This window comes from Haliotis rubra, unplaced genomic scaffold (assembly GCF_003918875.1).
Source record: "Haliotis rubra isolate DU_JTF1 unplaced genomic scaffold, ASM391887v1 Scf593, whole genome shotgun sequence".
Taxonomy (NCBI): Eukaryota; Metazoa; Mollusca; class Gastropoda; order Lepetellida; family Haliotidae; genus Haliotis; species Haliotis rubra.
Genome location: NW_025767294.1, coordinates 616,916 through 638,610, shown reverse-complemented (window position 1 = coordinate 638,610; position 21,695 = coordinate 616,916). Strand labels below are relative to the sequence as shown.

At 38.8% G+C, this 21,695-nt stretch overlaps 1 protein-coding gene and 1 long non-coding RNA gene across 2 annotated transcripts in view; both read left to right on the top strand.

Moving 5' to 3' along the window:
- The window catches only part of LOC124255115 (phospholipase A and acyltransferase 3-like), a 77,651-nt gene that overhangs the window by 10,447 nt on the left and 45,509 nt on the right, over positions 1–21,695 (top strand). The window lies entirely within an intron of this gene.
- LOC124255116 lies at positions 906–7,048 on the top strand. The gene is made up of 3 exons (XR_006892621.1): positions 906–991; positions 5,574–5,752; positions 6,872–7,048. It is a non-coding gene; the product is annotated as an uncharacterized LOC124255116 (long non-coding RNA).

The window sequence follows — 21,695 nt, the reverse complement described above, 5'->3', positions numbered from 1 at the left end:
CTGATAACTTCTGGTGTTGCACTTAACTTACTCCGGGCCGACACCGGGACACGACACTACAACACTACAACACTATATAGCTACGACAGCACGGCGACAGACACAACAAGACGGCAGAGCAATAGATATTACAACACAGTGAGGGCACGACACGGTATTACATCACAGCCACAGACACAACAAGACGGCAGAGCAATAGACATTACAACGCAGTGAGGGTACGACACGTTATTACATCACAGCCACTGAACTTCACGAAGAACTGTTAACTTTCACTATTATAAAACCTTACAAAGACTCATTTCATCGCCATTTGAGATGAAAAGGGAAGCCTAGCAGTTAAAGCGTTCGTTCATGCCGCCGAAGATCCGGGTTCGATTCCCTACATTGGTACAATGTGTGAAGCACATTTCTGGTGTCCCCCGCCCTGATATTGCTTGAATATTTTAAACTTGCTCATAGCCCCTGCGTAGGCCAGTTCACTCCCTGTAACAAAGCTCCAGCACACATTTTAAAATCAGTTGTCTATAACCACTACCAGTAAAATGGCTTTGGTCTCGCCAGTCTTTGAAAGTGCTTATTACAATATTTGCTACCCCGTGGAGACCCTTGGTTAAGCGTTGAACAAATGTTTATCACAAGAGGGGATTGAATTTCTCGATGGCGTGTTTGATTGTGTGAAACCCTACTCGAGGACACTGCGATTAAAATCAATCACCATGTCCAATCCATGGCAACGTGAATTGCTGAAATATTTCTGATAGTGAAATGCAACAAGATCCTCGTTTCTTGTCATCATTGAGTATATGTAAACTTGGACCCGTTGCAAACCTATGTAACACTGAAATGGCATATTCCGTTACGTGCAGTTAGGATACCTCGGGAATACATGCCTGGGTGAACGCAATGTCAAGATCACACAAGATGTTGTGCAGAAGCCACTAAAGGCAGTCAGGAAAGGGAGTATACTGCGCAGCTGAAGGCAAGGAATGTAAGTGTTTATATAATTCGTCTGTCAAATGTGATGTGACACAGATCCTACATATAATATATTGTAGGAAGAAACAATGTTTGTAACTCTGTATTTGTAAAACTGTAATTAAGCATGTGTAAGTTTGTGATTCAGTGTTTGAAAGTTAATGATTGAGTATTGTTCGTTGGTGATACAGTATTGGTAAGTTTGTGATTCAGTAGTGTAGGCCTGTGATTCCTTATTCGTAGGTTTGTGATTCTGCATTTGCAAGTTTGTGAGTCAATGTAAAAATATTTGACAATCGGAATTTGAAAGTTTGTCATTCACTTCTTAGTGTAATTTGAACAGCATACCACGACTAAAGTTATAGAAAATGTGTAGTTTCTTCAGAAAACTCGGTAGCTCCTGATTTCTTCTTTTAAACCGTGCATGAAGAGACTAGAAAACGGCGAAGAATGGATAATGATATTTGTTGTTATAGTTGAAATATCTGATTTGTGATGCAAAACAAAACTACGGTACAGAACATGTAGTTCTACCACACCACTTATACCCAGTTTAGTGCATTCGCAACGTGTATGGACACCTAGAAGGGACACTGTCGCGTTGTCGCCATTACAAAAACAAAGAGAAAGTGGCAAAATTAACCAAAACGAATGCGACAGTGTTCTTTCCTGAATTCTATTTCAAAGCCATCAAGTCTGATCTATTATCTCTACTCTTAAACTGGAAGGGGCGGTGGGGTAGCCTAGTGGTTAAAGCGTTCGCTCGTCATGCGGAAGCCGCGTGTTCGATACCCCACACTATATGAGGCCCATGATGGTATTTCCCCGCCGTCATATTGCTGGAATATTGCTAAAAGCAGCGTAAAACTTAACGCACTCACTAACTAACACTGCAGGAGCTCCCAACCGTGTAAGTTGTGGAGATGACTTAATGCAATGTACGCAGATAGATCAGAAGTCAAGAGCTAAATTTGCTAGCAATGTACACTTGCTCTTTTAGGGATCTTAAGGCGAGGGAACCGTTGGTATGAAGGACCCGTGCGTCTCGTGAGGTGGTACTTCCGGTACCAGATTTCCGGTAACACGCGTATGTTCAAATTGCGCAACCACGAAATATGACTTTGTACAACTATGCTTGGCTGTCACAGTTAATGACAGTAGTAATAGTTGGCTAATTTGGGGGTTGTTAGATCGGAAATGTGTTATTTATGCAAAGATTATCGGTTCTATACTGTCGACTGACAACCACGAGACCATTCGAAAAGGTATGAAACATTGTTTGTCACCGGAAGTACTAAACAACGTAGGTCCCGCGGAGTGCCGTAACCTACTAGTACTTACGGGCCATATTTCGTGTTTTGCCATTCCAGAATTACAGAATAGGTACCAAAAAACTGCGTGACTATGTGTCTCTGCGTAAATTTATTTCAACTGATGTGTATTTTGGAACAATGTTGCTTGTCAGTATCTTGCCATTGACTGTTATACTGTTGTTGAAATTGGATTGAGCTTCTGGGCTATATTTCCAAACACGTATTTATCAAAAGAAGCGACTTTATGTCTCGATGGCTTGTTTGAGTGTGGGCATAGGTAACCCTGGACGTAGGACACAGTACTAAATCAATGACTCATGTAGTGTCTACTCTTGGGTTGTAGTCCTATTGCCAGATAATTGAAAACCACAATTGCAATAAGACCCCTACGTAACGAAATTTCTTCGTTGACCCTTAAGAATTAGATTTGTTAACTGATTTGTAAATAGGTACATATTTTATTATTGGTAGTTTAGATTAGTAACTGAGATTGTTAACGGCTGTACCCTCAAAGGGGGTTAAAGTTCTGTAAAATTATTGTCCTCCTGAGAGGGTACGTAAGTCCCAATATATTCAAAGTCAATTTAAACTCACCAGGATTTTTAAACGTAGTATTCTTGTAATTTTAACATTGGCTAACATTTCTTACAATCACCAGCAGCTGAAGGGATGATGTAAATCCAGCTAGGGTCCATGCAGGTAGTAAAGGTACTGTAAGTCCCAATGGACCCTAGTATGGTGATCTATCTTCAGTTGTTGGTGATCTATAGCCTATTTTTATATTGTGTTGTCCCCTATAGTTAAAATGTTTTAGATTCAATTACTAGTTTTACATGTATATCTGTGATATTCTAGTTGTTTTACTGTCCTTCGTCGGCAGGTTTTTATAATATCTATATATATTCTATTTCAATGTCACATGTTCCCGTCACTATATGGCTGAAATATTGCCGATGTGACGTTAAATAACAACTTACTAACACTCGTCGACCCTTAGGATTTTCCCTCATACCCATGTTCACATATTTTATCAAAGGAATAATAGCGTCTCATTGACATACACCACTATAACAGTTCACATTTGGAGAAAGAAATCATGATTGATTTAAACTTTTCACTTTCTTGTGTAACATATACTATATGCAATATCTACAATCCACTTTTCACCTTATGATATTTGATTGAACTAATCAGTAATCTAACTGATATTTGAGATGCAACATATCATATGCAGACTGCACAATTCACTTTAACGCAAATTTCATCTTATTAACACATATTGCATGTTATTGATCTGCTAATTAAACGCATCGATATTTCATCTGGATATATGTCAATAATAAGAATATATCTACCTCAGTTTCGAAATCGCGATTTGAAGAAACTTCCAACATCCCAATACAATATGTTAAGTGGTTTTGTAATAACGTTTTACACAGCATGAGTTGGGGAGTCAAGGTCATAATGTTTCAACCAACAGTTATATCATAGACTTTAGCAGACAAGTAGACTCTCTTCAGTGTTCTATGAACTCTTGTGTAGTCTACATCAACCTTTCATATGTGTACACTTTTACGTCATTGGATCAATACTGTATCTTCACGTGATGAGTATAATCGTTGCCACGTAATCCTCTTGTAGCTCATGACAAAGTGAGCTGGCGCTATAAATATACATAGTTGCGCAATACCATGGGGATTCACAGTCTCGTCACACCGCTGCCCTGTCCAATATACCGATACGCAAACACATACTATTGTGTAACTGTTGTTTTAGGTCATCTTTTGAGGTACACGAAATGTTTTTACTTTCTCCATTAAGCTCTCCTTGAAATACAGACATAACCTATACTTCGCCAGTGTGTAATCCCAATGTATTGTTGAGTGTTGTTTATTGGAAGATGGAATGCTCAACAATAATTTAGTGTCATCTATAATTACTCTGCTGGTGGTTTATGTCGTATAGAAATAAATCAGGTGAACCTTTCAGCTAATATTTTCAACTATTCATACTCATAAATGTTTAGAATCGCATGGAATTTACGGGTGATTTATGGTTGACTTATGAAATCAATTTTGTAGTGACATTGAGCAATAATGTTACATCGTCAGAGACTGAGTGAGCTTTAAGCACCATTCCAACAATATTATGACTCCAGATTTGCACATATTCTACCCATATGAGGAATTGCACCCATTTTCTGTGGGAGGAGTAAATGCTATAGTCTCAAGACTAAATCACTGCCCTTCATTTAAAGTAGATCAATAAATTATATGCCATTTCGTTGCAAACATATTTCACAAATTTACGCCATAGTTTTCACCATCACTTAATATTGTTAAGGTATTAGTCATAAAATATTATTAGTCATAAACTACAAACGTACTGCTCCGCGGATTGTTACTAGTGTTAAGACACAGTTTAAAAAAACTCGACCATTTCTTATTTTCAGGTTTTACTTACGACAAAATTACGCTTTCATGTATTTAGTGCATTTATATTATAGAGATAGATGATCTCGACTCATGTATGAACAATTCCACGACATCCTTTTATATTTATTGACGTTGACGCAGTGAGCGTTATTGTCGATAGAATTATCGATGTTGAGTGAACCTGAGCAACGTAATACCTACATCAGTCCGTAAGCAAATTCGGTGCTATGATTTTGTAGATATTATTTATGACCATTTTATTTGTCTATATAACTATATTCCAAGGTTCGATTTTTTTTCCAAGAAACATGTTATACACTAATATGAGCCAAATGCGATGTTGACAAGGAACTGACACATAATGAAACGTAGTTTTATTTACCCTTCATTAAATCATCAGTATTTAGAAAAAAAGGAATGAATCTATGTATATAACTTTTATGTAAAGTCCAAATTTACTCCAAGTGTTGTAAATTAATATGAACCTAATGGAAAAATGGCAAGTTGCCACGTATTGAAATATACTTTAACTCACTCACTCACTTAAATATCTGCTTGTAGAAATGGAATTTCCTTACCGAGGGGAATAGGTGTTAAGTAAAGGCAAAGTTAATGCGTAACAGTGTCAAAATGGGCGTCGTGTCATGGTCACTATATGTGGTAGATAACACATGGGATGAAATCATTAGCGTTTGTGTTTTGGTCACTTGAATTTGTCATACTATTCCAGTTATCATTGGTTCATTGATCTCAAGGGACTGTTTCATCTTCTGGTGGTTGATTGTGGGTCTCTTAAATGATTATTTAGTTTTAGTTTGCATTCTATATTTTCTCTTTGACGTTTCAGAAAACATACAAGTGGAGGCTCTCCAGAGACACAGTGCAGCTACAGTACAGTTAAAGAATAAAGACAAATGTCGTCCCTTGAAGTACAGCTTCACAATCAGAGAGTACTTGACAGTTTGGAACCAGGTGACCTGGTGGAGTTTCCGCGAGGAGTGTACAATCACTGGGCTATGGACATTGGTAGGAGTTGTTAACAAATACTTTTTAGAAAGTCTTGCGTAAGTTTTTTTTTTCTTTTTGTTGTGTAGTGTCGTACAAGCAATATTCGAAGTACCTGACTGAAATATGTAAATAATCACGGATGGCCAAGACAATCTAATGATTGATATCAGGAGCATCGATCAATTCAGTTGTTGGCATTCGAGGTAAGTACATACGTCCACTGTAACCCATTATTGACGTTATAAAGTATCATCTTGATTGAGATTGATGATGTAGTATTGAATCTAGTATTCCGTTAATGAATAATATATGCTGTATAAAATAACCTTGTGACCTGATTGTGAAGGTCCGGTTAGAATACATTATTGACCTTCAGCCACCTATGCCGGTAAGAGACGACCAGCGGGATCGGGTATTCAAACTTGTTGTTTCTGTGCATGTCATTGTATCGAAACTGCATAGATCGATCCTCTTGGTGTCAACAAGGGGATTGTGTGGCCCAGACTCGATTGTTAATAAACAGCTATCATATAGCTGGAAAATAGCTGCTAAGTGCGGCATTACACGACAATGAAACACAAATACCACAAGTCCACGATGTGTGAGTCTCAGAACCATATGTATCAAAGAGGATATAATCAATCTCTGAATGGAGAAATAAACATGAAACACTTACAACTTGAACGTTATCTTCATACATGTAGATTATGCCCTTACCCATAAATATAAGTACGTGGCCCCTTTTAAGAAAACGATCGTAGCCCTACGAATGTCGTTAGTCTATGTTAAAGTATGGGGTGGCCGGTGGGGTGGCCTAGTGGTTAAAGCGTTCGCTCGGCACGCTGAAGACCCGGGTTCGATTCCCCACATGGGTACAATGTGTGAAGCCAATTTCTGGTGTCCCCCGTCGTGATATTGTTGGAATATTGCTAAAAGCCACGTAAAACCATACTCACTCACTCACTGTTAAAGTATGGGAGTTATAATCACCTTAGCGCTGCGATCACATTGTGAAACCGGGCCCAGTACTTCAGCATCATTTCACATCACGAGTTTGCCTAAGCGGTAGGCTATTGATCATTCGGTTACGTATAATTATGTATATGTATCTAATGGTACTTTTTGTCACATATTCAGGTAATGAAGAAGTCGTGCATCGGACTGGAGTCCATGGTCCAATGAGGAGTGGACCGGAACACGCATCATCAGTAACTGGAAAAGTGTATGATAAAGGAACTGTTCGCAAAGATAAGTTTTGGGACGTTGTTGGAGACAGCAAGGCGTACAAGAACAACTCAAATGACGAGACATTTCCGTAAGGTTTATTTGTTGTTAACGAAGCATTTAATCTTTTCCAGCTGAAAGACGTAGTTGACTCTGGACCAGACAAACCAGTAATTAAAACTGTCGGAATTACATGTTACTGACAACAACGGAGCCTAGAAATGTTTTACTTTGAAATCCTACACAGTGATGTATATCAAGTCACTGTTGCCTTTTTCATCTTTTCCATTTATATTTTTTTTCAAATCATCATATTGTTGTTCTGTTTTTAACATACATTTGAAATCAGCTAAGATAGTAAGAAGAGCATCATCCCAAATTGGAGGAGTTGGATATAACTTACTCTCTAAGAACTGTGAACACTTTGCTACAGATTGCCGGTATGGCATAGAAGTTAGTGGCCAGGTTTGTATTTAGTCAACTGCTCCTTTGTCAAGTTGATTTGCTTCCATGAACATGATTAGGTGCAGTAAATTTGTCAAGCGGAACAACGATTTAGTTGTGTTTAGATTACAATAAACTAAAATTATCATCTTGTCACATTGGTAGTCTCGTTTGCTGTTAGCATGTCAGGAAGGAATTGCAGCAAACGGATATGTTGTATCAGAATAGTCAACGTCTGAGAATAATCAGTTTACACTATTTGCGAAACAATTGAAACAGGTGTGAAAATAGTTTTGGCAAACACTATACAGCAGTACTCCTGGAAATGACCTCTGCTTTAAACTAACAAGATCTTCTTAAAGAGGAGAAGCCAGACAATACACCTGGCCTGGTAACACATTAGTTTTCAGAACGGCCAACATGCTCATCAACATTGGCTGTTTCATTTTACAGACCCATGATTGAATTATTTTCCTACTTTCCAAGATTCTTGGTTAAAAAAACACACAAACCACATGTTTCTTAACATCTTCTTTTCAGGCTGACTTACTGACTGCTGTCCTTATAGCTATTGGAATCGTTGTGGGGGCAATGGCAGGGATAGGATTGTGGTGTTGCCACAGCAAGCGAGATAAGGAGAAAGAAAAACAATAACTGGAACAAAACTGAATGGCAAAACTGTTCATCAATGAGGCGAAAGCGCCATACTTGCCCACAAAGATGTAAAGACCTACACGTTCTACTACATTCGAAACCAACTTGTTACAGTTCTGGGAGACCGCGGAGACATGCACCCGTCTATTTTGTGTGTATGAACTGCCCTTTGATACCGCTTTCCCATTTTCATAAGCACCAAGAAGACTCATTTACCTATCAATGAATGTTATGTGGGAAAATACGACAAATGAATCAGAATGTGCAAAAGGATTGAGGTACTTTGATAAAAATACTACCGAGTTGTGTAACTATATTTAAAAATTTGATTAAAATGACTTTGTATGACATTTAGAAGTGATAACCATAAGGAGGAGAATTTTATGGATGTCAACATCTTTATTATGAGGAAGACAACGTTTACTCCTTTATCAGGTGAACTGCGGTTCATGTATGTACGTTGTGTTCTTCATAATAAAGAAGTAGACGTCCAAACAGTTTTCTTCCTTTCTCAATTGACGTTTTAATTATGATTTTAATTATGACCATAAACGGAGAGATGCCAATACACACGGTTCTTGTGTTTCCAATTGAGTGTTTTCTCTGACGCTGTTGTGGCCTTGCTTTTGAGATTTTACGTGGACTTTCTGACACTCAGTTTAAACACAATATGTTCAATGTTAACCTAAAACACTGTGATTAACTTTCACTTTACTGGAATATTTTAATGTGTCGTTTCTGGGTAGAGGGTCAGGTTTTCGCATATAAGGTGAGTAGCCGTTAATACTTGTGTTGGAATATGTTTTCCACAAATAATCATAATTATTATTATTGTTTTAAACGAGCTAAAGTATTTTATAAATAACAGATTTCGAGTCCTTAAATGATGTTTATTACTGCTGGAATATTTAACAGTAATAGAGTTGTTCTTGTTAGAAGTTGTTCTGATATTGATACGCGAATATGAAATTCTTTGAGAGCGGCAGGAGTCTCTGTTCGACTTGTGCAGGATCATCCTCCATAATATCCAGGGTATATGTTATGATCACTCTCCACTAAACCCCTGGATACACCCACGGATTGGATAACAAGAGTGGGTCACGAATGGTGCAATGAATATGACGTCTTGGTGTAGATACTAACACCGTTATCAAGCAAGTGCTTGGTAACGGTGTTGGTATTTACGCCGTCAATGGTTTTGAACTTGGGTTTCCCTAAATTAATATCGACTAATGCAAGCGTTAAACATTGTATTTTACTGGTTGATATTGACAACGCACTGTCCAAATAACCTTGTCACATGAACGTTAGGAGATGTTATTCAAAATACACTGGTGTTTATGTTTGTTGATAACACTGATCATTATAGTATCATAATACAAACATTAGATCATATGTTTTTGAATAGACTGTCGGGGCATATTGATAAATTATGTACCGTCAAATTCATGTGTGTCCCGTGCCTGCTTTCTCGAGTTGCGCCGACTTGCTTCTATAAGAGCACATCTCACTGAAGATGCAGCAGCCAGTCTTGTAAGTTGCTCACTTCAAGGCTGGACTACTGCAATTCAGTTTTCTGTGGTATCCCTCTTGACGAGAGCACTCGTCTGAAGCGAGTACAGCATGGTACATGTTGTAACCAGGTTACTTGGGGACTAAATCGTCCATTTTGAATTTATAATGAGGTCCATGGTTTTGAGTCTATTTTTAGATGATGCGTCTTTGTCTCAGGTCTATAGTGAGAACTATGGTGTGAACATCTGGTGTGTATATTTTTAGAATAATATAAATAAGTCCCCCTGAACAGCCCCATGTCATACTCAGTCTCTGAAGTCATTAGTGGATATACTCCATGCCAGTGTATTTCTTATGGGATTACTAATCAACCTTGGATTATACTGTGTGATTCACTGGGTTTATATCTTCAGTAGCCTCTCAACTACACATCTCTGGAGTAATTAAACATTGTGGATATTTCTCACTGGATTACAAAACATCTTTGGATTATACAATGGAGTCACTACACATTATACTACCAGTGTATTTCTCTTTTATCTCAAAGCGAGCGCCCGTTATCGCAGTATCAATTACCGTCTGACTAACTATAACTATTAAAAATGTGAAATTCAAATGTATAAAACGTCCTACCTTCAGTCCTTACATTGTAACAAAGAATACATCGTAACACAGATTAAGATTTACATCATCATCAGATTGAACGAGTGTTGGGGATAAAGACTAGTGTACATGAAGTCAACTTACCTCTGTTCATCATATCCATATGAATGACATCAGGGAATAACACATCCATAGGTACCAATTCATGATGTTAGAGGGGTTGGAACAAGTAACCCATTCATGTGAAGAAACAGATTGATTCATACTGTACTCCAACAATGAATGACTCATTTGCCCACCCGTAAGTCCGACCTACAGCCATTCAAAGCTATGTTTACGGGAAGGGAATCCCTTCTCCCACCCAAGCATGAAGATTAAGAAAACAAGCGTATAATGGAGTGAAAAATAAATAACTTCAAATACATGTTACCGAGTGTCCATGTTAATACTTTCTTTTAATTTGCGACAGCCTCCGAGTGAGGTGTACCATGTTCATTCTGCCATAACATTGCCTCTCCCTACGTGCAATGAACCGAGAAGCATGACGGCCTTCACGCCCATTGAAGAAACCAGGTCATACATCGCGTCCCCCGCCGCCATTTTGAAAAAAAATGATAAATAAATAGATTTAAACAAATAACAAAGTCCTAGCCATGCCCGCCGATGAAAAAAACTGAGTGAAATGTTGAAACTCATAGCGAAATCACACACAGCATGCTTCTCACCAAAATATCCCATGTAGAACGAGTCACCATGAACTTACTTTAAAATCCCACATAATCATATGAATAAATACAGCCCACACAGAAGACAACCTATAGATAGTTGATTACACATGACTCACATATGCCATGAGCCTACTTAAAAATCACACACAATCGCATGAATAAACACAGCCCGATACACACACAGGATACGACCGATAGAAAGTTGACATGACTCCCGTTTGCCACGAATCTTTAAATCCCAACACAATAAACACAGTCCAATCATAATCAGAACCTTTCCCTAGATTCATCGTTTTTTTCTAAATAAACTGCATAAAACAATATTTAGTCTGTACATGTACTCGCATTGTTAACATGTGTACTCACGATACTGTCGTCAAAAACATTATTCACACAATACGTTCATACGCAAAATTACTCACAAATTAGAATAGAGAATGATCCATCACATAAATTCCACACCTACTGTGCTGTTTTAAACGGTCATGAAACCGCCAGAATACCTAAACACGCACAGCACAACATACCGACTGCACACGGCATTGAACAAAGACCATTCAAGCTTGGCGCCAACAGCCCCTGCCTAAAACCGGTTCTGTCAAACTGGATCGCAAAAGGGTCTATCAAACCGGTTCGCAAACGGTTCTGACTCAAAATGGCTACATGTCCAAACCGGCTACATGTCCAAAACGGCTTTGTAGACCAAAAATGGCTTTACAACACTAGTGTAATAGCTTATGTATTTATAAACCGTTAATATATATGTATATAAATATATTCATTACAGATCATTAAAATTGTTGTTGTATTCAATACAATGAACTGTAACAGTTGCTATCTTCAATACCATGAACTGAAACAGTTGTTATCTTCTATTCAATCAACAGGAATGACGATTAAACTGGAACTTGTATGTCTGATACGAGTATGAGGAGGTTAAGAATATGTGGATTCAGTGAAATAGGGTTGAAATTGGTATTATAAAAACCAAGAATTGTACAACAGTTGTTTTATGTCAATCCTACAGCAATACATTCAGTGAGTTTAGTACACTGTTAGCAGCTCTATGGAGGTGGTCTGTACATAATGTACATAATCGAGCCTGGACCAGACAATCCAGTGATCAACAGCATGAGCGTCATTCTACACCATGTGCCATGTGTCAACCAGCGAGTCTGACCACTCGATCCCGTTAGTCGCCTCTTATGACAAGCATGGGTTACTGAAGGGTAACCCAGAGGTACAATACATTAAGAAACAAGAGAGATATGCAGATTTCATTGTTTATTAGCTCCGTTTCAAATGAGTAGACATTAGGATAGGAGCTCTCCCAAATGCCTACTTTACATCTGTTGTCTTATTACCCTTCATCATCATCCACCTGTCCTTCACTCTCTTCATCAGATGTTATGTCTTCATCTTCTGTCATGCCTTCGACCCAAGACTTATATTGGTACAATTTTGAAAGCACTTCATGATACATATTATTTGTGTCTTTTACTCGTTTCAGTATTCCTTGTGTCTTTGGACCATCCTGCATATGGTACAGATAAGTAATAAATCGGGCATACGTCTCTTTAAACGTGCTCCAGATCAATTTGTTCAGTTTGGCTTGATTCATGTCTTCGTTTAAACCTCTTTTTATGTACAGCTGTCGTTTCTCATCCAAAAAGTCTTTATTCAGCTCACGCGTACGTGAATACATTTGTCTTATACCTTGCTCTTCGAGATCAACCATCTTATTTTTCCTGTTGTGTGTAACATCGCTTAATGATTCAACATCATCGTCCTCATTTTCCATTTCAGGACATTGTTTATCGTGTAAATGTCTTTGCAAGTTATGGTTAGTGCTAAACACTTGACCACAATAGTCACAGTCCACCAGAGGACGTGGTCTCTTCACAGGTGAGAAGTTGTTGTCTTCCTCCCACTGCCTTTTCACTTGGGGTATCCCAGGAGGACCCACTGAAGACTTTTCGGGACACCAGTTTCTTCTGTGTTTTTGCAAATCTTGCACATCTTGAAACACGAGTCCACAGGCATCACAAGTTGGCATGGTTGAGAGGTTTTGTTCACACGTCTGCTCACGCTGAACATCTAACTCGGACTGAATTGTCCTGGCTTGGAAGTGCCCTTTTAAACTGAATGCATTGGGACAAAGTCGCATATGGGGAGGTGTTTGGGGTTTTAGATCAACCAACAAGTAGCCATAAGGCTTCTGGGTAGCCCTTTGAAATGGCTCCATGAAATGGTCTGTGTTACCTGGATACATTTGCCTCGCCAAAGTCATGATGGGTTGTTGATCGATAGGGTTGTTGAACAGAAGCAGATAATGACAGTTTCTTCGTTGTGTGGGATCCTTACTGAAATACAAATTCTGGTTCAAGGCGATCACTGAGAGATTACGATGATGACTTCCTTCCGTAAACAGATCTGTAATGCGTGGGTCTTTGCTCGCTGTCGACAATAAGTCATCGAGGATAACCACGTTCACCACACTGGGGTCCAGAAATGCATCCTTTTCGAGATCAGAAGGAATGCCTTGATGAAATTCCACATAAGGATAAACATGGGTTTGAATGGCATTATACAAGGGCTGCCATCGTTTGTAGAGCCATATAATACGTTCAGGATAAGGTTTAATGTTCATCCTTTCTAGAATCTGTTTCACTAAGTAGGTTTTCCCACAGGAGGTTGGTCCTGAGACAATCATGGTGAAGGGGTGAATCAGTCTACATTCTTCCAATGACTGGGTAATATTTTCTGATGAATGCGGTTGCTGCTGCTGCTGCCGCTGCTGCTGTGGTTGTGGAGGAGGAGGAGAGGGTTGTTGATGTGGTTGTGGAGGAGGAGGAGGAGGAGGAGAGGGTTGTTGATGTTTCTGTCTTCTATGTCTCAACATATTGTCTGTCCTGGAAAAAGTCATATAGCACACGGGACACGTTGTTGACTGCATGGTGGTCCGAGTCTAAATGGCAGGGAACCATGTCTACTGACTGCTTTTATCTAAAAAGTCGTCTTCCGTTTCTTCATGGGAAACTGGGAGGAACTTCCAGCTTTAGTTTCCCCTTTCTTCTGCATCTGAATAAGAGCCTTGGCTTGTTCGACCACTTGTTGAGTAGGGGTAACGAAATTAATCTTAGGTTGTTCTGTGGTTTCTGGTTTTTGTTTGTCTTTCTTCCACTCTGGATCATACAGTTCCAAATATCGATCGACAGACAACATGGCAGATTTTTCTCCTCCACGTGTTATAGAATGATAAGGGTCTCCTTTCCCTTCAGCCCTGAGGATGTAAAATCGTGTCCATTTTTCGGCATCCGGTACGAAGAGTTTGTATCGTGGATTATTCATGATGAAAACGGCCTGAGGTGATGCGTCACTGTCACTGGTCCACGGCTAAATGAAGTTAGATAGCCCTTGTGGCCTGTTATATAGATATATTCATTGTCCTTGGTATAGCTTTCAACATCGCTGCCAGGATGGTTCGGATGCACTACTATGACAAACTAAACCGGGTGTACCAAACATACTAAGCCCATGCTCTGTTATACTATACATAGACAACCAAGGCAGACATACTCTTAACATTGATTTATTTCCAATAGTCACACATTTTACATCACACTCTTGTTTGCAGATCCACATGACTAACCCATCGGGTCACCTCTTTCTGAGGTACTCCAACCAGGGCCAAATACGGACAATCTGGAGACCATTTTTCATGTTCGGCCCAGGGATCATCATCTACTTCCCAGTTCTTGAGAACGAGACCACATTGAAAACACTTGCAAGCGTCCCCTCTGATTAAGTACACAAATCCTGCCTGAGCCATGTGACTAGGACTCTGTTTCATCTGCACTGGCCAGTCTTTAAACGAATCGAGTCTTTTCTGGAATGAAGTCCATTCAGTCTTGATTGCACAGCAATCGAGTGTCTTTTCAAATGGGTAATGTCCACACACATCCATGATATCCCAGACCAATGGCAACACGTCCGCACAGTACAACGTCTAAACCAAGAATGGCTTTACACCCAGTAACTGTTGGCACTAGGGTTGCAAAAGGAACACTGGTAGTATATCCACAATGTGTAATCACTAGGTGTAGTGTCTGAAACTGTGTATGAAGGCTGTTCGGGGGACCTTATATTATTCTAAAAAAAGACACACCAGATGTTCACACCATAGATCTCACTATAGACCTGAGACAAAGACTCATCATCTAAAAATAGACTCACAAACAATGGACCTCATTATAAATTCAAAATGGACGATTTAGTCCCCAAGTAACCTGGTTACAACAGGTACAGCTCGTCTTGTGATGAAGAGATGGAAGTACAATCATGTGACTCCCATGCTGCACAGCATCTGCATTGGCTGCCTATCACGCTCAAATACAAGATTGCAATACTTGTGTTTCACCATTTGATGGTTCACTCCCGCCACACCTGTCCAGAGAGCTCTCTACGTACAAGGCTTCACGAACTCTTTCCGCTCTTCCATTGAGAAACCGTGCGCCCTCACTGTTGAAAATCCCAGAGTACAACATAAAGTCAGCAGGACAAGGCCCTTTCAAATACAGTTCGCCCTCAGTTTGGAATGCTCTCCCATACGAACTCCGCATTTCCCCTTCTCTAAGTTCACGACCGCGTAAAAATATTCATATTTAAACAAGCTTTCCCTTAATGTGTCCTTTCCGTCTCATTTTTGTGAAAGAAATGCGCAAAGAGTCGTTTCGGAATTTAGCGCTTTATAAATGCTATCCATTATTATTATTATTATTATTATTATTTTGTGACAGTATACATTCTGTTTTATTGATGTAGTCGAATAGTTTCAACGTTACATCAAATATTCTGACCTTGTGATTTCATCACACAGTGATTTCTTTAGTGGGAATCCCTCTTTTCGAAAGTATGCACTTGCAACATATTCAAAGTTGGCCAATAGAACTTGAGATGACAATAATGACCATGTACGGATTACGGAATACCGGATGTAATCTGTAAGATTACAGAATACCGGATACCTTCCGCCATCTTTGAAAGCACGCGAGTTAACTTCTGGCTAGGGATAGGGCAATTAGGGTTAGGTTTAGGGACAGGGTTAGGTTTAGGGTTAGAGTTAAGGTTAGACTAAGGGTGACATGACACTAAACAATATGGCTTGTAGGTATCCGGCATTCTCTAAGTGTAGCTTATTCTCTTGTGCCGAAGTTGAAGGGATCTTCTTAAATGCTTCATTAATGACAACAAAACACGGAATGTTTTTTACTTCGCGACAACAGTAAGGTCGACACATGGAAGTTCCAACACAACTGTGTTTGCTTGTGCATCTTCATGTACCTATATTTGCCTATATTTATATACCTGTTTTGTACACACCATATTTTCAGTGATACCATACAGCTTGTAGGTTTGGCATTCCTGTTATATGTCGCTCCAGGTGATCCTCTCGTTTCCGGCATTTTGTTTTCACTAGTAGCCAGCTTACAGGACACCATAACGTTTTTCGCACCATTGAACCCCCGTTAGGCAATTGATAACACTTAAAAACAAAACGATGTATGGGCTATCAATGGCACAACAATGTTATAGATCTGTGATATGTGTTATAATTGTATCTGCTAGAAAGTGATCTTTTGCCGTTTCCTGCTTGGCCCTTGCACAGTCCTGTACATTGTATATTAAGAATCCTTTGGACTAATGAAGCATAACGTGACATGATCCTTACTCCATTATCAGTTTGCTTAAGGTGCTTGGATGTGCGCCACAGCAAACATAGTGACAAATCTATTCATGGCCACTACACGGCCTGTTTGTGTTGGTTGTGTGATTCAGCATGTATTTCATGACTTTGATTTGACCATGCTCTCTAATTTTCTTGAAAGGGACATTGACACATTTTGCCTGAAATTGCCAGAGGGAGGGAGCTAACCTCCTATCTATACGTTGTATGCCAAGAATCCTTTGGACTAATGAAGCTGAAACTTTACATGCTTCTTCCCTGAAATTATTCCCTGATCAGTTTCTTTAAGCATTCGAATGTTTTATGACCACTACAGTAAACAGTCTGACAAATCTGTTCATGACAATTTCTATGCCTGTTTGTGCAAACGGTGGTAGAAGGAATTTTGCGTTTGTTTATATGGAAGATTCACCATGTATTTTATGCAGGGCTTCAGATAATTTTTCAACATCAGGAGTAAGTACTCCTTATTTTTCCAATATAGGAGTACTGGAAAATCTTAAGAGCACTGTTCTTGTTCAATTTAATGGCATATATCAGTAACCTTGTGTTTCATGTCATATATGCACCACAACGTTGTTAGTCTTGGGTAAACAGGTCAATAAACAATAAAACAACACTCTTTCAGATACATACGTCTGTAAATAATTCTAGGAACATTGTCGTGGTGCGTGTCTGCTACGTTTTCCAAATTATTTCCTACCGTATCGTGCATAGTTTTTATCGGTACATGGCCCTTATCTGGAGCCCTTTTTTATGAATTTGATTTGACCATGCTCTTTACTTCTCTAAGATGTGACATCGATACATTTGGCCTGAAATTGTCAGAGAAGCTGAATATTGAGCTTAGCATGTTTTGTTTCTTATTATGATGACATCATAGATCGTGCCGGTTTATAGAATTTTTTAAATACAGGAACATCATAACCGACAGCAACTGTTTGTCTCTGTCTGTCTTAGTAAAGATATTTATACAGACCATTTACCTACAGCTGCGGTTAGCTTTAGGGATCATCGATGTCACTGTCTTAGATGACAAGACTAAGAGGTTAAAATTTACAAATCGGATCAAATCGGTGTTTTAAATATTTCAGTAAATATTGTTTTAAATGTGTTTTCATTTCAGCATATCACGGTTTTAATTTTGTGTACCATGTATAAATTCAATAAATGTGTATATGTCTTGCAACTGTTGATTGTGTTCATGTACTCTCGAACCAGCTTGAGAGAAATCAAGTATATCCTAATTTGAATATCTTCTCTTTCACACGCTGAAAAGACATAAGAGCATGTACGTAAACGAGGCCATAACGACTCAAAATACCAGGAAATATAATTAATGTAAATGACTGATTGGCTGTTTGGTAGAATGTTAGTAGAAATATATGTTGCAACTGTATTCCAGAACACATTTCTCGAACTTTCCCAATCATATGGAAAGTTTGAATGTGAAGTTTACATAATATAAGTATTTTCAGTGAGACGCCCGTTCAGTCATATACCCGGAACAATGGAATTAATCAATAACTGTTAATTTCTGTTATCATGCTACCTCAGATGAGAATAATTAAGCTCCTGTGTACGTAATGGACTTGTTATCAGTTGACTGTCTGTGACAGTGTTACAGAAGACTGTTGTCTGTTACCATTAACAAAATCAGATGAAACGTGACATAGGATTCGTCAGTCACTTTTAATTTCCTATCATACGTTTCTTATGACACCATGGAGATTCTGGGATATATGCCCCAAAACATATTTAAAATAGAAGGAGTATATGTCATGGTGGCTTGTTTGATTGTGTGTAATCTTTAGCCGTGGGCGCAAGACACTGTCGCTGGTAACGAGTTAAAAAAAAATTGAGCATGCTAATTTAAGTCAGGTCAGCAAGGAATAATTATTAGCCTGTTGTCAACCTATTAACAAGGGATTTCTATATGACCTAGTTCGGTCTAACACAGTGATTTTCTCGGGAAATTGACACGGAGATGACCTAACGCTACGAACAGAGATAACTCAATAGTCACGAGCTGCAGTTTATATGTTGGTGTAATAGGGATCTCAAAGGCGAGAAAGGTAAGTGGTGGTATATTTCGTGATTTGGCTTGCAAGCATTATAGAGTACATTGTCACAACAAGAAGGTAGGTATAAAGCATACACTTTGATGACAAAGCAGCATAATTGGGTTACACAAAGTCGAATATGTCACATCCCAGAGAAGGACTTACAAATACCTCTGGATGACTATCTATGCAGCAGAAACAGAATTAGACAGAGAATCACTCACTAGAGATGTATTCTCAAGATCTGCACTGGCAGATGTACCACTTCTGGAGACTACCTGAAGAATCAGACCGAGCACAGTCATCCCGCAGTAGACACGGGCAAAGTCAAGTTTCTGATTACAGTGAGAAAACGATCAAGCGATGCAATTTATGACGAGCAGTTAGAGGAAGAAAATGAAGACCTGATTCCTGTGTTTCCGTCCTTCACAAGTATTAGTAGTTCCCTGTACAGACATCGGTGTAAGACTCTACCTGCACTTCCCCACTCACTTTCTAAAGTAGGACTGAAACGAAGATGGACAGAGACAACCGATGGCCGCCCTTTTCTTCTTCACTCAGATGGTGACGAAAACAAGCTGCTCGCCTTCTTCAGTTAAAAGCCCTGCAAGGTGCTGAGATTCTCTACATTGATGGGACATTACCTCCCTGGCCAGAGATGTGGAATCAAGCCTACATCATCCGTGTCTGAGCTGGTTCTGTGTCTTATCCACTTGTTCATGTTCTGTTGCCTGATCGACAAGCTACAAAGTGCACAAGACTGTTTCATCTCCTCAAAGGAAAGGTGTTGGAGAACTTGAACCGTCCCAACGGGTCCCAACAGGAATAGAGACTGACTTTGAAGTAGCTGCCATCCGAGCCATTGAGAGAGAATTTCCTGATGCCATCATCAAAGGCTGCGATGTTTTTCCTGTGATGATAAACTATAAAATACTCATGTGCTATTTATGACTTCATTAATGTGATTAAAATATGTTTTCAATGATGATTTACTTATCAATTTTATACAGATAATAATTATTTTAATGTCTCATTGACATCATCACAAAATCATTAAAATGATTATTTTATGGTATTTTATCATTCTGCATGGTTTATTCCATTATCTATCTTAGGTAACAGGTAATTACACTTAGCTGTGCATTCAGCTGAAAAGTTTGTTGCTTTAAGCTATCTAACAACTGGCTGTCATACAAATGGGAGGACACCCTTGGAATACTTCTTTGTCCAGTCCGTGTCGCTCATCGTCATCATTAATTGGTTCTGCCTGTCCTTTAGTCTGTGAAATAAGAAAATATTAAAGGCCTGGTGGTATTAGAAATGGTCGACTGGTCTACACACTCCACACTCCTCAATCTGAAGTAGAAAAGATGAGTTCCATTTTAATGAAATTCATATAAACACACCGTATGAATATATTTACGTACTGTTTAAAATGATCAGATTTAAATCTAACATTTTCAGAGACTGTGTGTAGATGCAATAAACGTTTATTTTTTAAACGTGTGCAGTCTTTAACCTTGGCGTATAAGTCAAATACCAACTCGCCTCTCGGTTAATCAGTGACATGAACCTTCTCGCTATCGTTATCAACCTTGCGCCGACCTTGCGCCTATTTGTTATCTCTTGAATATCTGAGTATAAGTCTGATACCTGATAAGTACCACTTAACGAACATGTTGGCCCGACAACAAAACACGTAATAACACCACCATGACATCATGACGACCTACATAACACCACGACATCATGACGACCGACATAACGCCACGACATCATGACGAACGACATAACAACACTACAACATCATGACAACTGACATAACAACACTATGACATCATGAAGACCGACATAACAACACTATGACATCATGACAACTGACATAACAACATTATGACATCATGACGACTGACATAACAACACTACGACATCATGATGACATAACACTATGACATCATGACGACCGACATAATAACACTATGACATCATGACGACATAACAACACTATGACATCATGACGACAGACATAACAACACTACTACATCATGATGACATAACACTATGACATCATGACGACCGACATAATAACACTATGACATTATGACGACATAACAACACTGCGATATAATGACGACCTAAATAACAACACTATGACATCATGACGACATAACACTATGACATCATGACAACCAACATAACAAAACTACGACATAATGACGATGGACATAACAGCATTATGACATAATGACGACCAACATAGCAACACTATGACATCATGACGATTGACATTACTTTACTACGACATCATGACGACTGACATAACTTTACTACAAAATCATGACAGCCGACATAACTTTACTACGACATCATGACAACGGACATAACAACACTATGACATCATGATGATTGACATAGCTTTACTACGACATCATGACAACCGACATAACTTTACTACATCATGACAGCCGACATAACTTTACTACGACATCATGACAACGGACATAACAACACTATGACATCATGATGATTGACATAGCAACACTATGACATCATAACGACCGACATAACAACACTATGATATAATGACGACCGACATATCAACGCTATGACATCATGACGACCGACATAACTGTACTGCGACATCATGACGACCGACTTTGCTTTACTACGACATGATGACGACCGACATAACAACACTACGTCATCATGATAACCGGCATAACATGTTCAAACAAGTAATTTTGGGGCTTCATCAGTTGCTGGCAAATATATTAAATGTATATATACATACAATAGATATATAAAATATGAGTCCAGATATTTCTTCTTGCCAAATGTCCTTTAAATCTCCTTATAGACACACACACACATATATATGTATATACACACACACATATATACACATACATGTGTGTGTATATATATATATATATATATATTGAGATCATTTATATACAGTCGAGCACCGTTGTCATGAGACTGAG